The 17109-nt window shown below is 46.3% G+C and overlaps 1 pseudogene; it reads left to right on the forward strand.

Annotated features, from left to right (window-relative positions):
* Positions 1–6761: 6761 nt before the first annotated feature.
* LOC141975816 (large ribosomal subunit protein uL1-like) lies at positions 6762–12289 on the forward strand (annotated as a pseudogene).
* The last annotated feature ends 4820 nt before the right edge of the window (positions 12290–17109 follow it).

Below are 17109 nucleotides of genomic sequence, written 5' to 3' on the forward strand. Positions count from 1 at the left end.
CCTGCCAAAGCCTGAGGAGTCATCCCTGAGCTGGACTGCAGAGACAATTACCATTCAACCCGGGTTCAGCCAATCCGCAGGTGGGGACCCACCCAGGCGATCCCAAGGCAGGTATATAGGCTCCTACGGGAAGCAGACTCTGCTTGGTGTCACTACCTGGCCCGGAGCATTCCCCTTTCCAGTAGTTTTAACAGGCTGCCCTTGTTCCTGCTCCTGCTCTAGCCGGAGTCTGTTTCCACACTAGCCAGCCCCTGCTGCAGCCTCAGCTGGCTGCTCAGCGATTGATGGGGCACTGCCCCGAAGAAGTCTTGTGCGTAGCTCAGAAGCTTGTCTCGCTCACCACGAGAAGCTGGTCCAATAAAAGCTCTTACCTCACCTGTCTTGTCTCTCTAATATCCTGGGCCCAACACGGCACGACTCTGTCACTTGGTCCATCCTCTGGCTTTCTCTTCTGCCAGAGGCCGGGGCAGGGTTGAGTTAATAAAGGTAGTCTTGAGACGCTGACCACAGTGCAGTACGGTATGATCTCTATGGACTGACGCACGTCACATAGCAATAGCGATGGGAGTACAAAATCACGGAGCAGCTCCATCCTTCTCTGCAGAGGACGTGATGGGAAAGGGGCCCGTGGGTCTGAGGTTTTGTTAAGCCTTTTCTCCCAAAGCACAGACTTCAGATCCATTGTGACTTGACGCTGTCCCTTTAATGCAATTAATGTAGGCAGAGACTGCAATTAATGTAGGCAGTGTTTAAACCAGAGGACCCCAAACTGTGGGGTGTGGCAGGGCCTGAGCCAGCCCACGTTGGGGGTGGGTTGGGGGCGCCACTCAGACCTGCTCTGCCCCCCAGCTCTGCTCCTGGCCCTGGCCCCTGACAGTGGCTTGGCCAGAGCTTCTGGCCCCAGCCCCAGTCCCACCCCGCCACCAGCCTGGGCCCCCGCTGCAGCTCTGTTCCTGGCCCAGACCTGGCCCCCGGCCTTGGTTCCCTTGCTAGGGTTGCTGACCCTCCAAGATTGGCCTGGAGACTTAGGAATTAAACATTAATCTTTAATTAAAGATTATGGCATGTGATTAAATCTCCAGGAATACATCCAACCAAAACTGGCAACGCTACCTCTTACCCCTGTCTGCATTTCCTCCCCCACCAGGAGCCGTGGCCCTGCTCCCAGCTCTGGGGCATAGGGGGTGGGTGTGGGTAGGTGGGGGGGGGGCACAACTGTGAAAAGTTTGGGGACCACTGGTTTAAACGCTCGCAGCAGTTCACACACGGCTCATTGTACAGATGGCCTCTTCCCAGAAGTTGGCATTGCTGCCGTTAACGCATTTGCTCCAAACCCATTTCATCCTTAGCTGGTTTGAGTTTTGTGTAGCCACGGGCAATGCTGGTGAGCGTTCACACACACATGCTGCATCGTTCTGCGTGCTGGGCAGGAAAGACGGAGCTGCAACAAGCAGGGTGGATTTATTTTCAGTGCTAAGAACCCTGGGGGCTCTTTGGGACAGGGTGTCCCTCTTTTGCCTTGTCCCAGCCTCAGATATCTTTATGGTGGCTGAAGTTCTTGGGCATCATCTCCTGAAGTGGATCATCAAGGCAACTATACTAGTGTCACGGGTCCACAGGATCGGTGCTACGCCCCCAGCTTTGGAACAGTCTCGAGGAGGTGCTCTTCAGTGTGCCTGCCCTCCTAGGGTCTCATTCTTCCTCCAGGGTAACCCATGTGGCTTCACCACCTCCTGAGACTGGACCTCTAGGCCTTCAGCACGCCTGCTTCACACTGCAAGCTCTGTTCCGCGAGTCCAACAGAGAGAGACTCCTGATGGAGATTTGTACACTCTTCAGGGATTAATGCACCTCACAAGCATTTGCAGTGACACTCAGAAAGCATTGTCAGAACAGCCGGGTTTATTAGTCAACTGGGACACAGCAAAGCATAGCCCATTCCGGTTTGCCCAGAGCCCAGTCAAGCTGCAGTGAGCCCTGTGTTCAAGCTCTTTGTGTCTCTCAGTCCGTCCTCCTTGGTCAGACGCCACGTGAGAGCCCCGGGCCTTTCAGCAGCCAATTCTTTTGTTCTGGAGCTGGGGAATGTTGCACAGCTTCCCTGCTGAGAGGTGGGTGTGACGTTCCCCTCTGGTGTTAGCTGGACGGGTGATCTGCTAGGCCACTCCAATCCTTGACTCTGGGAGCCAGCCTTATCCTGCTCTGCTGTGAGAACCCCCACTCCTGGGCCATTCACACACTGCCTCTGGCATGTAAGCTGCTCCCAGCTACTTGAAAGCAAATGACACCAGCCAATATCTCCGGTCCCAGAAACAACCCTAGGAACCTCTGTCTTGCAGTGTCCACTTATGCCCACTGAATGCTGCAAGCTTATATAAGTTTGTCAATTTCACAAAGAAATTGATATGTACCAGGCTTATTATCCCAAGGGGAGCCTCTGACACTCTGCAAACCAAACGCACTGCTTCAGGTAGAATAAAAAACAGATTTATTAACTATAAAGATCGATTTTAAGTGATTATGAATCAAAGCACAATAGGTCAGATTTGGTCAAATGAAATAAAAGCAAAACACATTCTAAGCTGATCTTAACACTTTCAATGTCCTTAAAAACTTGATCTTCTCACCACAGGCTGGCTGGTTACTTTTCAGCCGGGCTCTCCCCTTTCATCAGCATTTCAGTCGCTTGGTGGTGGTGGTGTCTGTAGATATAGGTGGACGAGAGCGAGCATGGCAAAATGGCTCTCCCTTTTATCATGTCCTTTCTTTCCTCATGGCTTTGCCCCCCAACCCCCTTCAGAGTCAGATGAGCATTACCTCATCGCAGTCCCAAACTGCCCAAAGGAAGGGGGGTGAGTCCCTCAAGGGCCAAACAGATTCTTTTGTTGCTGCCTGAGCCAGTGTCCATTGTTCCTGTGAGGCTGGGCTTGTCCCATCCATCCCCTGACGAGGTGTGAACTGCCTCTCTGTTTTTAGAGAGTTTTTGCTTATGGGCTTGCTTTAAGCCATGAGGATACATTTTCAGCCTCATAACTATATACATGAAATTATAACCTATACCCTTACTGTAACATTACTGTAACAATTACTATAACAGCCATGCTCCGTGCATTATGGGCCTTCCGAAGACACCCAACATGACAAACTTTGCATTGGATACCACACAATCATTTTATAAAGATGAACATGGGGGAGTAGGGTGTTTCCCCGAGGTACAGAGCGTCATAGTGGGGAACTCCATCTTTCTCTGTGTCCTTGGCTGTTAGGTATGAATGTCCCGGGGACTGGCTTTGCCGTTGTCTTCGTGGGTTCTTCACTGACACGAGGTCTGCCTCAGCCAGTCTTTGTCCAATGACCCATTTAGTTTCAGGGCTCGTCTACACTTAAAATGCAACAGTGCCGACACTACCTACGCCAAAGGGAGGGCATCCCCCATCAGCGTAGGTCCTCTGCCTCCCCAACAGGCAGTAGCTAGCTCGACAGAAGAATTCTGTAAACCTAGTGCTGCCTATGTGGGCACTGAGATCAACTGAACTCTGCCGCTCGGGGTACGTGTGGATTTTTCACACCCTGAGAGATGTCGTTATGCGGATCTAATTTTCTAGTGTAGGCCAGGCCTCAGAAAGCCAGGTGCCAGCCATACCTGCATCTCTTAGCCAGCCTCGAGAGCAAACAGTCCTTTTCCAGCCATTGAGTAACAATGCAGCATATAGTGGAAATTGAGGCTCATGTAGGATTCATACAAATATTAGACAATTTCCATTTCATCACAACTGGCTCTTACTAGTTAAGCCTGTAGAAGTCACATAACCATGTGTCCTTCTGATGACCTCCTGGAGTTGGTGGTTAGCAGCTAGCTTGCAGGGAGGAGAGTGCTGATAATTAACCCATAATCCTTTCTGTGTAAAACAAAGCCTGTGGGGTTGGGGGGCAGATGGTGGCATTGTCCATGTGGCTGTAATCAGCTGTTTTGCATATTGCATTGAGGGAAATCAACTGCTGGGCATTTCCTTCTTAACCCCCTTAAGCCCAGGAATGCCGCAAAATTAGGTTTATACTTAAAGTGAAGATATCTGACCAAGGAAATGCCTGCTGGGTCGTAAATTTGACAGAAGCTGTGGGTGTCTGACAGATGGGGACCAGGTTACCTGTCACAAGTCACTCGGTAACACTCATCACACTGTTGTGGTTCAACTTAAAACTACCAAGCTCCCCCCACTGCTGCTACTGTTTGCCTTTATATGAATTGTTAGGCTGTTTGGTCTAAGGAAACATGCCTCTAGTTGGAGCATTTTAATTATTTGTCGAAATAAGAACGTGCTTAAGAACAGAAGAACGGCCACATCGGGTCAGACCAAAGGTCCATCCAGCCCAGTATCCTGTCTTCCGACAGTGGCCAGTGCCAGGTGCCCCAGAGGGAGTGAACTTAACAGGGAGTGATCTAGTGATCTCTCTCCTGCCATCCATCTCCCATGAGTCTTAAGCGAGATGTAAATTCTTGCTTGTCATGTCTCAGCTGGGAGACGTCTCTCTATGTTCGTAGCACCGCTCTGGCTTTACCGTCTATGGGATCTCTTCTGTCAGCGATCTCAGCCAGTTAATAAGCATCCCTGTCCTCCTCTAGCACTGGGACTTCACCGAGGACATTGCCACAAGGCAATGCTAGTGGGTCCTTGGAGGTGCTGCCAGGCTCTGGGTATTAGCAGTGCACAGTGCAGGGTGAGTTTGGGCACGCAGGGTGGACCCGGCAGGCTGTGTACCCTGGACCACGGCAGCCCACTCCCCAGCTTGCTCCATCCCATTGCCCGGCCCTCAGACAGGGTTAAACCTCCCAGCAGAGCTGCGAATACACGGCTTGGCTCCCGCTGGGCTTGGCCTCTGGAACGAGGGGTGCTGGTTTGGTCCAATGGCTCTCAGCACCCCCCCACTCTACACACTGTTCCGGCCCCCCCGGTCTCGCCCCACCCAGCGCTGGGCATGTGGCTCTCAGAAGAGGCAGCAGCCGCAGAGGGAAGGGAACCACGCTGAGCGGCTGGCCTGCACATCAACCAGCCAGTGGCCACACGCCACCTCTCCCAAGATGGCGGCCGCACAAAGGCATTCCCCATTTCCCTCCGCCTCTACCAAAATGGCGTCCCATTGGCACCCACGCCCAACTCTCGCGAGAGCAGGCCCCCTGTTTATGAGGCGCGACTGGCACAAGCTCGCCCCCTTCCGGCTAGCTGAGGAGAGAGGCTTGTCTGGCCGGGGGGGGCTCGGGGCTCAATTTGGGGCCTACATGAGCCTCCCCCATTGGCTGAGCCAGGGGTCATAGCGGCGATGTGGGGAGCGGGGACCTCCCTATGGGGCCCTTGGTGGGGGCCCCTCCCCGTGCCCCCCACCCCAGCCTGGGGTCAGCGCTGGCACCCCTCGGCCAGCCCGGGCCAGCTCGGAGGGCCTCTGTGCAGGGGGCTGGCCGGGGCGTCCCTGCATTGAGCCCACCTCTGCCTTGAGCCAGCCGGGGCCAGCTGTGGCAGGGGGAGAGCGCAGAGCCGGGCCGCCCCTGGGATCGGTTCTGGGGCCGGTTCTGTTCAATATCTTCACCAGTGATGTAGGTAATGGCATAGGGAGCACACTGGTAAAGTTTGCAGACGATCCCAAGCCAGGAGGGGTTGCAGTTACTTTGGAGGCTAGGTTTAAAATTCAAAAAGATCTGGACAAACTGAGGGAATGGTCTGAAGTCAATAGGATGAAATTCACTGAGGACGAATGCAAAGTACCCCACTTAGGAAGGAACAATCAGTTGCACACATACAAAATGGGCAACAACTGCCTAGGCAGGAGTACTGCGGAAAGGGATCTGGGGGTCATAGCGGATCACAAGCTAAATGAGTCAACAGTGTAACCCTGTTGCAAAAAAACCAAACATCATTCTGGGATGTATTAGCAGGAGTATTGTAAGCAAGACACAAGAACGGGTTTCAGAGTAGCAGCCGTGTTAGTCTGTATCCGCAAAAAGAAAAGGAGGACTTGTGGCACCTTAGAGACTCAATAAATAAATTTGTTAGTCTCTAAGGTGCCACAAGTCCTCCTTTTCTTTTTGAAGACACAAGAAGTAAGTGCTGATTAGGCCTCTACTGGAGTGTTGTGTCCAGTTCTGGATGCCACATTTCAGGAAAGATGTGGACAAACTGGAGAGAGTCCAGAGAAGAGCAACAAAAATGATTAAAGGTCTAGAAAACAACATGACCTATGAGGGAAGATTAAAAAAACTGGGTTTGTTTAGTCTGGAGAAGAAGACTGAGAGGGGACATAACAGTTTTCAAGTATGTGGAAGGTTGTTAGAAGGAGGAGGAAGAAAAAATATTGTTCTTAACGACCGAGGATAGGACAAGCAATGGAGGCTTAGGTTGGACATTAGGAAAAACTTCGTAACTCTCAGGGTGGTTAAGCACTGGAATAAATTGCCCTGGGAGGTTGTAGAATCCCCTTCACTGAAGATTTTTAAGAGCAGGTTCGACAAACACCTGTCAGCAAAGGTCTAGATAATCAGCCCTGCCGTGAGTGCAGGGGACAGGACTAGATGACCTCTCGAGGTCCCTTCCAGTCCTATGATTCTTCTCCCAGCTCCTGACAGTCAGAGGCTTAGCGACATGCAGAGCATGGGGTTGTGCCCCTGCCTGTCTTGGCTAATAGCCATTGTTGGACCTGCCTTCCATGAATTTAGCTCGTTCTTTTGTGAACCCGGCTATATTTTACAAACCCTTTATACTCTTGCTCCTAGTATGGGCCCCTCCTTGGTGGAGTTCAGGCTTTTGGAGGACGAAACCTTCACTGTGGCTGCTTTTCTCATCTTGGTTTGTGGCTTCAGCATCTCGGGCGGTGGAATGAAATGGGCTGAAAAGAGAAATGGTTACTGTATTGAAAAATAGGGATTCCCCATGCTCCGAGCACCTGAGATTATTGAAGATGAAACAACAAAGGATCTAATTTAAAATTCACCATGGTTGCTGTTTAGCTATTTCTGCACTTTTCTAGGCCTGCACAGTGAACATGTCACTTCCATTTTTATCACTGCTGTACTAGCCCCTGTTATGTTTGGGTTCACATCATTACACGGGAGTGTTTCATTCCACCAGAATGCTGCAGGCTAACCGACTACCCTGGTTGATGGGATTAAAGGTGGTTTTAGGTGCTAATGTACCTGCACTTGCAACCTGTCCAGAGTGATTAATTCAGCTGATCCTTTCAAGTTTCTGATCTGCTCTTTGTCTTTCAAATCTCCAACAGTAAAGTTTCCCGTGACACTCTGTAGGAAGCAGTGCTGGAGATCCTGCAAGGGACTCAAGTGAAACAACGCAAGTAAGAACTCTCCTCTGTGCTGTGGGTTGTGCCCTTCCCCAAATGCCAACTCCATGACTGGAAATCTCTGGCGAAGAGAGAGAGGGATTTTTGGCAGAGTATTCATGCTCTGCTAAATATCACTACAGCTTTTCCTATGCATATTGATATTCATCTTGTTTTACTGGGTTCTTAAATTCTAACTTTGGGTGAATCTGCAGTTACTTGAGGCTTCTTTTGTTTCTTCTATTTTTCAGGTTTGCGGAAACAGTGGAGCTGCTGATCAGTCTGAAAAACTATGACCCGCAGAAGGGCAAACGTTTCTGGCACAGTCAGGCTTGGCACCTCTCTGATTCCACCCAGCCTTTGGCCTGCATCCTTCTCCCTCCAGGCACTTTGGATGTATATGTGGTTGGCAACACACTGACTGCTTGATACAGTGGCAGGAGGGTGCAGTTCTGAATTGCCCGGGTCGTTCAGACCCCCCATCTCCAAGTGGTGTGGCTGGACAGACCCCTCTCCTGGGTCTTAAAATGTGAGGGGAGGTGTGGTGAGGCTCCAGTGCTGATCCCTGTGACCAGCTGGAGAAGCCAGATTAGAGGCAGGTGGGTGAAGATTCACGGGTGATTGTTGTAAGGTTTCTGGGCCGCAGCTCTGCCTGTTCCCTCAAGGTGTAGGGTGCTGACAGTGCAGCAGAACAGTGTGGGGTGTCATCTTCCCTGCCTGACAGGCTCAAGTCCTTCCTGTGCCGTAAATTCTCAGTCTGCGTGCTGGGGGTCCAGCAACACTGTGATGAGGCCAAAGCAGTCAATATCCCTCACATGAACATCGAGCCTCTGAAGAAACTCAAGAACAAGCTAGTGAAAAAGCTGGGTGAGTAGAACTATGCTGCCAATATGCCTGTAATTTGTGTGGATGGAGGCTTCCTGGAAATACCAGGTCATGTAATGCAGACAGTGGGCTGGTATAAACTCAAATAGATGCGGGAGAAATGCTACTGTTAAAATGTGAGAGAAACTTGCCACAAGGGAAGATTGTATCTCCTGGAGGTGTCAGACTTTACATACACACTACAGGTTTCAGAGTAACAGTCGTGTTAGTCTGTATTCACAAAAAGAAAAGGAGGACTTGTGGCACCTTAGAGACTAACCAATTTATTTGAGCATAAGCTTTCGTGAGCTACAGCTCACTTCATCGGATGCATACTGTGGAAAGTGTAGAAGATCTTTTTATACACACAAAGCATGAAAAAAAACCTCCCCCCACCCCACTCTCCTGCTGATAATAGCTTATCTAAAGTGATCACTCTCCTTACAATGTGTATGATAATCAAGTTGGGCCATTTCCAGCACAAATCCAGGTTTTCTCCCCCTCCTCCCCCCCCCCACAAACCCACTCTCCTGTTGGTAATAGCTTATCTAAAGTGACCACTCTCCTTACAATGTGTATGACAATCAAGGTGGGCCACACTACAGTATCCAACGTGACCATTGCAGAAAATTCCTGTAGGAGTAATTGACTCCTATTCACTACATTGCTAGTGTGAAATTGTTTAAAAGTGACTTGTCCAAGGATCCGAGATCTAAAATGTGGTTCTCTAAACAAGAAAACATAGCTTTCTCAATTACTTTTGTAATCAAGATGGATTAATTCTTTAACATTGTCATGGTGTATATCCCACCATTGAGGACAAGCTGCTAATATGACCAGCCTTTGTAAATCCTTCCCATTTCCATCTGGACAGGGGAAGAGAGTTACCCTGTTTACTCAGATTCCTTGTAAATTCAATCATGCAGCAGTTGCTCCCCTCAACTGCAGTATGGGGTACCAAACAGATGTTTGGGGTGAAGGTGGCTGAGCAATGCTAGAGGAGAAATTTACCTACTTGGCAATTTCAAGTCCGCAACGTATCTGACAGGCCAGTAAGCAATTGAATTGCAAGGGTATGGTTTATTATGCCATGCTGCTGGGCAATGTGACTTCAGTTAGCTTGACCAGTGCTGCTTTTGCAAAGCACTTACAACAGATTTGGTTTGCTTGAGTTCCGTTGTCTTAAGTCTTGTCTATATTACTATTAGCCAGCTGAGTAGTTGCATCACAGTGAACTCCTAGTGTAGACACAGCTTCCATGTTGGGGTAAATTGCGCCAGCACAACTGCACTGGTGGCTAAATCCTAGTGTGGATAAGACTTCAGCAACAGCCCTCAATGGTTAATAGTACCTCACCCACCTTGTCTCTCTCTCTCTCTCGTCTTGGACCAGCTTCTGTTGGTAAAAGACAAGCTTTTGAGCTCCACAGAGCTCTTCAGGTCTGAGTCTGTGGAGCTCAAAAGCTTGTGTCTTTCACCAGCAGAAGTTGGTCCCGAAAAAGATAATACCTCTCCCATATCCTGGGACCCACATGGTTACAACGCTGCAAACAACAAAGTGTATTCTGTTCCAGTAAATGCAGAGAGCTCTTACTGTAATGAACAGAACCCTTATCTCTCACTCCCAACATCAGGTTGATGCTGATGTGTGTTGGTGGGGGAGTGGGGGGGGGGGGGTAAGGAAAGGAGTAAATTTCCCTGGCTTGTTCCAGAAACTGTCTTGTCTGGTACTGGGATTACCTATGTTTAAGAAACATGCCAGATCAGTAGTGAGGGGCGATTACACTTGTTCAACCTAGGCTTGTCTCCAAGTATAACTTGTTACCTAATGCGAGATTCTCTGAAGTCTGTAAATATACAAACTTGTGAGCACTTAATGGTTCTTAGCAACAGTTTGCAGGTTTCTCTAAGTGAGGTGTAAATCAAACCCTGTATTAAAATAGATGTGGCCAGAACTACAGTGTTCTGGGCATTAATCTTTTTTTCATAGCTAAGTAGTACAATGCCTTTCTGGCTTCAGAGTCCCTGATCAAACAGATTCCTCTTACCTTGGGTCAGGGTCTGAACAAAGCTGGCAAGTTCCCTTCCCTCTTCACTCACAATGAAAAGATAGTGGCCAAGGTCGATGAAGTCAAGTCTACTATCGAATTTCAAATGAAAAAGGTAAACAAAAAATAAATGCAGAACACCAGACCTCAGAAGCCAGTTACACAGCATGTGGTGGGAGTCAGGACTGTAATGAAGCTATTGGCTGCCTGCCATTATACATGGATTTGCACTGTCAGGGCTGGACTGCAGTTTTCCTCCAGGGTTGTTAAGGAGGCTGCCAGTGGAAAATATCTAATCAATCTCAGTTTGTGCATTTAGGGAACACAATGCATTCAGATGCTAACCTGAGGGTGGAGGGAATTTACAATTTGTTTTAAATGACAGATGCAAGCGAAGAGGCCTGAACTTGGAAAATGCAGAGTGCTCGTGGTGCTTACTGAAGTCAGTGGGAATTAAGGACTTGCTCAGCACCTGTCGTGATTGGCTCCTGCAGTTAGGGAGGATCAAATGGTTCAAGCTTCAGTTAGCCAGGAATTAGGATAATAGGTTTGTATTATACAGATTGATGTATGTAGTCACTGAAGCTTTATGCTTAATATTGTGTAAATGAACTTCAGTCTTACAGGTGAAACAGTGGGTTTTGAGTAGTGTTTTCTTGCATTTGCTTTAAAACTGTTTTTGTTAACTTTCAAGAAAGTTAATGTAGAGGATGGAACCAGAGTTTTAAATGAACACAGCCCTAATCCAAATTCAAATTCATGATGGTCGAAACCTGACTCATAGCAAATATTGCTTGACTGAGTATTCCCCCTCAAGCTTAATTGGCCACTTGATTTAAAAACAACTTGAATGAACCAAGAGCAAAAATGGCCGGCTTTGAACATATAAATCTTTCACTAAACAGCTTGAGCTACTGAATTCCTGACACTGCAGCATGGATCTATTGTTTTCATTTTAAACTTTCTGTCAGTCTGTAATCTGGCTATATAGCATAGATTTGAGCAAATTTGGTACCCAGGGTGTGTTCTTTACAGAATGAAAAGCAAAGCTTGGTGGCTGAGATGCAAAAAGAGCAGAAATTAACAGGACCCTAATGATTTTTCTAATATGAAAAATATAAACAAAATTATTGTAAAACAAATATCCTGTGTGGCATGGATTAGTGATTTTGTGGAATCTTTTGGTTGGGGAAGAGATTTATCATTAGAAATTTTACTGCGTAGCGTAGTGGGGAGAGTGTACTGGACTGGGTATTAATAAACGGGAGTTCTCTTCCCTCGTCTGCCATTGATCTTGTGGTGTAGAGCAAGTCACTTAACTTCTGCCTCAAGTTTCTGATCTACAAAACAAGAACAATTATACTTATAACCTTTTTTAAAGTACTTGAGGTCTGCTAATAAAAAGTACTGTATAATCAGCTGACTAGTTTCATCATCAACAAAGATTGCACCCAGTTTTTTAGCATGGTGTTTAGTTACAGCACGTGGAAGCCAGTGGCAAAGTTATGTCTGTTTTTGATAGAGAAACTGAAAAAATTAGCTTGGTAGAAAGTAAAGCTGTTCAGATCTCAATTTCACAAATGGTGTATTTAATGGAGTCTTCAAGTGTCAAACTCTGGAATTCCATAAAGCATTTCCAGGCTGCAGAGGAATTGCTGTAATTGGGGAATTGTAAACCCTGTAGTATAATATTTTATCTCTTTAAAAAAGGTTTATGAGGAGACTCAGTTGCAGCCTACAGATTTAAATCAGACCTCTTAATCTAATTATATACATTTTTTGATGACTGAATTTACTTAAGCTATTGTATGGCTGTCTTTAAACTGACTGTACTATAAAGTCTGTACCACTGGAGTTGAATGATGACCTTGTCCTTCTCCCTGCCCCAGGTGCTTTGTCTGGCAGTGGCTGTTGGCCATGTAAAAATGACTGGAGATGAGCTAGTCTACAAGTTTCACCTGGCCATCAACTTCCTGGTGTTCTTGCTGAAGAACTGTCAGAATGTGCGTGTTGTACATCAAGACCACCATGGGGAAACCGCAGCGCCTCTACTAAACTGGCAGTAATAAATGTTTCAGAGCACCCAGTCACTCTGCATCTCTCTCCTCATCTGCAGAGTCTTCAGTCGTGTTAGGACTCTTGTTCCCAATCATCCTGAGTAGTCGTCTCACTCTAATAGACTGAAACCCCTGCTGTCCCTTGCTGTTGTCTGTCACCTCCTGCCTACCTGTGTGTAACTTAACCTATGTTGGAGCTGCTTGTGATTCAGGGTTTTAGAGCAGTGATTCTCACCCCCAGGGATACACTTACCCCTGGTTATGTGTAGGTCTTCCAGGTGTACATTAACTCATCTAGCTATTTGCTTAGCGTTAGGACAGGCTACGTGAAAAGCACTAGCGAAGTCAATACAAACTAAACTTTCATACTGGGATAAATGAAGGGCGGGGGGAGTAGCTCCTTTTTAAGGACAGCCAGCCAGTTAGCCTTAAAATCACTCTTGGTAGCTGTTCTCTGCTTGCTTTACCTGTAAGGGGTGAAAAAGTCCCCCAGGTAAAGAAAAGGGAGTGGGCACCTGATCAAAAGAGCCAATGGGAAGGCTAGAGCTTTTTAAAATTGGGAAAGAAGCTTTCCCTTTGTCTGTTGTGCTCCAGGAAAGAGGGGAACAGAGCAAAATCAGGGCTATGACTATTCTGTAAGCAGCTTTAAGCCAGGTATGAGAAATCATCAGATTATACCTAGAATTACTTATTTAACCCCCCCCCCCAAATATGTAAGTAAATTAGGAATGTTTAGAAAGATGCGATTAGGTTTTTCTCTTTATTTTTTTAAGACTTGTGGACTCCTCTGTACTAACAGCAGATGCTTTTGTTTGCTTGTAACCTTATGCTGAACTCTCAAGAACGCTATTTTGGGTGCTTGATTTTTGGAATGGCTCTTTTAAAATCTAGCAAAAGCCTAAATTCCGGATGTATTTTCTTCCTGTTTGTTTTTAATAAATTTACCTTTTTTAAGAACAAGATTGGATTTTTGGTGTCCTGAGAGGTTTGTGCATGCTGTTTGATTAGCTGGTAGCAACAGCTAATTTCCTGTATTTTCTTTCTCAGCTCTTCCCCGGGGGGGGGGGGGGCAGTGAAAGGGCTTGAGGGTACCCCACAGGGAGGAATTCCCAAGTGTGCCTTCCTGGGTCCAAGGGGTTTTTTTTGCATTTGGGTGGTGGCAGCGTTTACCAAGCCAAGGTCAGAGAAAAGCAGTAACCTTAGGAGTTTAATACAAGCCTGGAGTGGCCAGTATTAATTTTTAGAATCCTTGCGGCCCCCACCTTCTGCACGCGAAGTGCCAGAGCGGGGAATCAGCCTTGACACATACAGACAATGACTTGTCTATATTGCTCTGTATACTATACACTGAAATGTAAGTACAATATTTATATTCCAATCAATTTATTTTATAATTATATGGTAAATATCAGAGTAAGCAACTTTTCATAACTGTGTGCTATAACGCTTTTCTATTTTTGTCTGACTTTGTAAGCAAGTAGTTGGTAAGTGAGGTGGAACGTGCGGGTACACAAGACAAATCAGCCTCCTGAAAGGGGGACAGTAGTTTGGAAAGGTTGAGAACCAGACAGACATCATCTTCCTTTCCAAATGCAAACAGATGGACATCATACCAAAAGGCCTTACAATGTGTATTTTTTCAAGGTCTGTGTGTATATAAAATCTCCCCACTGTACTTTCCACTTTATGCATCCGATGAAGTGAGCTGTAGCTCACGAAAGCTTATGCTCAAATAAATTGGTTAGTCTCTAAGGGGCCACAAGTACTCCTTTTCTTTTTGCGAATACAGACTAACACGGCTGCTACTCTGACAACTGTTTTAGAGCAACCCATATGCCATTGAGAGAGTACCTAAAGTCAAATGAGGAGGAGCAGCTGCAGTTAAATGACAGGGATCATCAGGGAGGCTTCTCATAAAGATGAACTGCAAAGCCAGATGAGATGAGCAGATTCCCATCCTGAAGGCTCTCACTAGCTAGCCAGGAGCCTTCAACATGGAAAGATTTCTTTGATGAAACCTTCTTTAAGCCCTCCTTAGAATGATATCTTCACAGAATTTTATAAACCCTGCAGCCCCCCTGCCACCCAATCAGTTTTAAAATCCAGCCAGGAGTATAAAAAAAGAAGCATAAACTCCAAGAATAAATGGACACAAATCAGATGTCAAGAATTATAACATTCATAAGCCAGTCGGAGAACACTTCAATCTCTCTGGTCACGCAATCAGAGACATGAAGGTCGCTATCTTACAACAAAAAAACTTCAAATCCAGAGTCCAGTGAGAAACTGCTGAATTGGAATTCATTTGCAAATTGGATACTATTAATTTAGGCTTAAATAGAGACTGGGAGTGGCTAAGTCATTATGCAAGGTAGCCTATTTACCCTTGTTTTTTCCTACGCCCCCCCCCCCCCCCGGCCTTCTGGTTAAACTTGGATTTATGCTGGAAGTGGCCCACCTTGATTGTCATGCACATTGTGGGGAGAGTGGTCAGTTTGGATGAGCTATTGCCAGCAGGAGAGTGAGTTTGTGTGGGGGGGGTTAAAAAACCTGGATTTGTGCTGGAAATGGCCCACCTTGATTTTCATGCACGTTGTAAGGAGAGTGGTCACTTTGGATAGGCTATTACCAGCAGGAGAGTGAGTTTGTGTGTGTATGGGGGTGGGGGGGTGAGAAAACCTGTATTTGTGCTGGAAATGGCCCACCTTGATTTTCATGCACGTTGTAAGGAGAGGTTTCAGAGTAACAGCCGTGTTAGTCTGTATTCGTAAAAAGAAAAAAGAAAAGGAGTACTTGTGGCACCTTAGAGACTAACCAGTTTATTTGAGCATGAGCTTTCGTGAGCTACAGCTCACTTCATCGGATGCATCCGAAAGCTCATGCTCAAATAAACTGGTTAGTCTCTAAGGTGCCACAAGTACTCCTTTTCTTTTTTCGTTGTAAGGAGAGTTTGTGTGTGTGGTTTTTGGAGGGGGGTGAGGGGGTGAGAGAACCTGGATTCCTGCAGGAAATGGCCCACCTTGATTATCATACACATTGTGAAGAGAGTGCTCACTTTGGATGGGCTATTACCAGCAAGAGAGTGAGTTTGTCTGTGGGGGGGCGGAGGGTGAGAAAACCTGGATTTGTGCTGGAAATGGCCCATCTTGATGATCACTTTAGATAAGCTATTACCAGCAGGAGAGTGGGGTGGGAGGAGGTATTGTTTCATGGTGTCTGTGTATATAATAATGTATTCTGCAATTTCCACAGTATGCATCCGATGAAGTGAGCTGTAGCTCACGAAAGCTCATGCTCAAATAAATTGGTTAGTCTCTAAGGTGCCACAAGTCCTCCTTTTCTTTTTGATAAACTCCAAAGTAGTCGTAGTATTTTATAGATCAGCAAAGCCTGAGCATGGATAGATCCATAACTGGTCTTTATCTTGAGAGTACTGGGAAGTAGGCACAGGTTTGAACTAATGGTATGGTTCATAGAGCCACCATGAAGAGAGATATTAAATCTGCCTGAATTTTGTTTTCTGAACGCTTATGACAAGAACTCAAGATATGAGAAGGGAAAATATTTTTCTCTATTTTTCAGTTGGTTTACGTCGTATATTTGACTATGTGTATTGTCAGTTTCCTCTGGTGGGTCTATTTCACAGTAAGATTGAGAGAAACTTCCTAAAGGAGTATGACTGTAAAATCTCAAATTTGCGAAGGGGCTGAAATGACTTCTAACTAACCTCTTGGGAAAGACATGAATTTGACTGTCCGTGAATGGAAATAAACATAGCAGATTATGTTCCCTTCCCAGTGAAAATTCATTGGGAGTGGCAAACTCGTCAGTGTGCCTGTGTGAAATGGGGAAGTACCTCGTTGTTATAGAAGAAAGGAAAATGGTTGTAAGGCTGTTTTACTGTACTTCATTCTAAAAGGATAAAGAAATAAGGTTTAAATACAGTAAAAATAAATGCTCACTGTTAATGGATTTTTCAAACCACACTGACTAGTCTTGGCAAAGATTTTCTGCTTCATTGAAATCCTCCCATGGTGTCATTGATCTTTTAATGCGTTTTAGTGGGTTTTTGGATTACTAGGGATCACTGGATATATTTGAATTCAAAACTGCACCTCCAGTTTCACTGGCCTGTCACCTGCTTTGTTCCAAAGAAAAAGCATGCAGAAAATCCACGTCTGTGGATGATTTGAAACAACTTTACCTGCGCTTAGTAAAGGAGAGAAAGATGGTAGGTAGCCCTACACTGTATATCCACAGAGAACAGGACCAGAAGGGCTAGTCAAAGAAGATTCTCCTCAGCTGGCTCTGCCAATATGTTTGAATTTTGGAGGAGACCTCATGTACAGATGGCAAAAGTCAGTTGGACTCGCTTGGCTGAGACTGCCAACAATGGGGTTAATTACTCAAGACTTTTAGTGGCTTTTATAATGGCACCCGTTTCCTTAAAACTGGACTGAGCACAATTCCGCAGGCTACGGAGCAACAGTTAGTTTTGAGAACCTGATCCCTACCAACCTGCACTTTGGAACAAGGTGAGTAGAAACCCACAGGGGAAATCTTCATGTTCTATTACCAAGTCCCTGATCCCATCCCCTTTCCTGGGATCTGTACTCTGCTTTCGCGGTTCATCAGGTCACTAATAAATCTTCACCTTCATTTCCAGAATGTACTGAAGCACCATCAAGGGAACAAAATGCCTTATTCATTTTTTGGGGATTCAGGGGGAGAATCAGTGCTTGCCAAACACTTGCAAAAAAAGACCTATTAATCTTTCCAACATTCTCAGGAGTCTCTCTAACTTTCCAAGAGTTAGTG

Source organism: Natator depressus, chromosome 21 (assembly GCF_965152275.1).
Source record: "Natator depressus isolate rNatDep1 chromosome 21, rNatDep2.hap1, whole genome shotgun sequence".
NCBI classification, from domain to species: Eukaryota; Metazoa; Chordata; order Testudines; family Cheloniidae; genus Natator; species Natator depressus.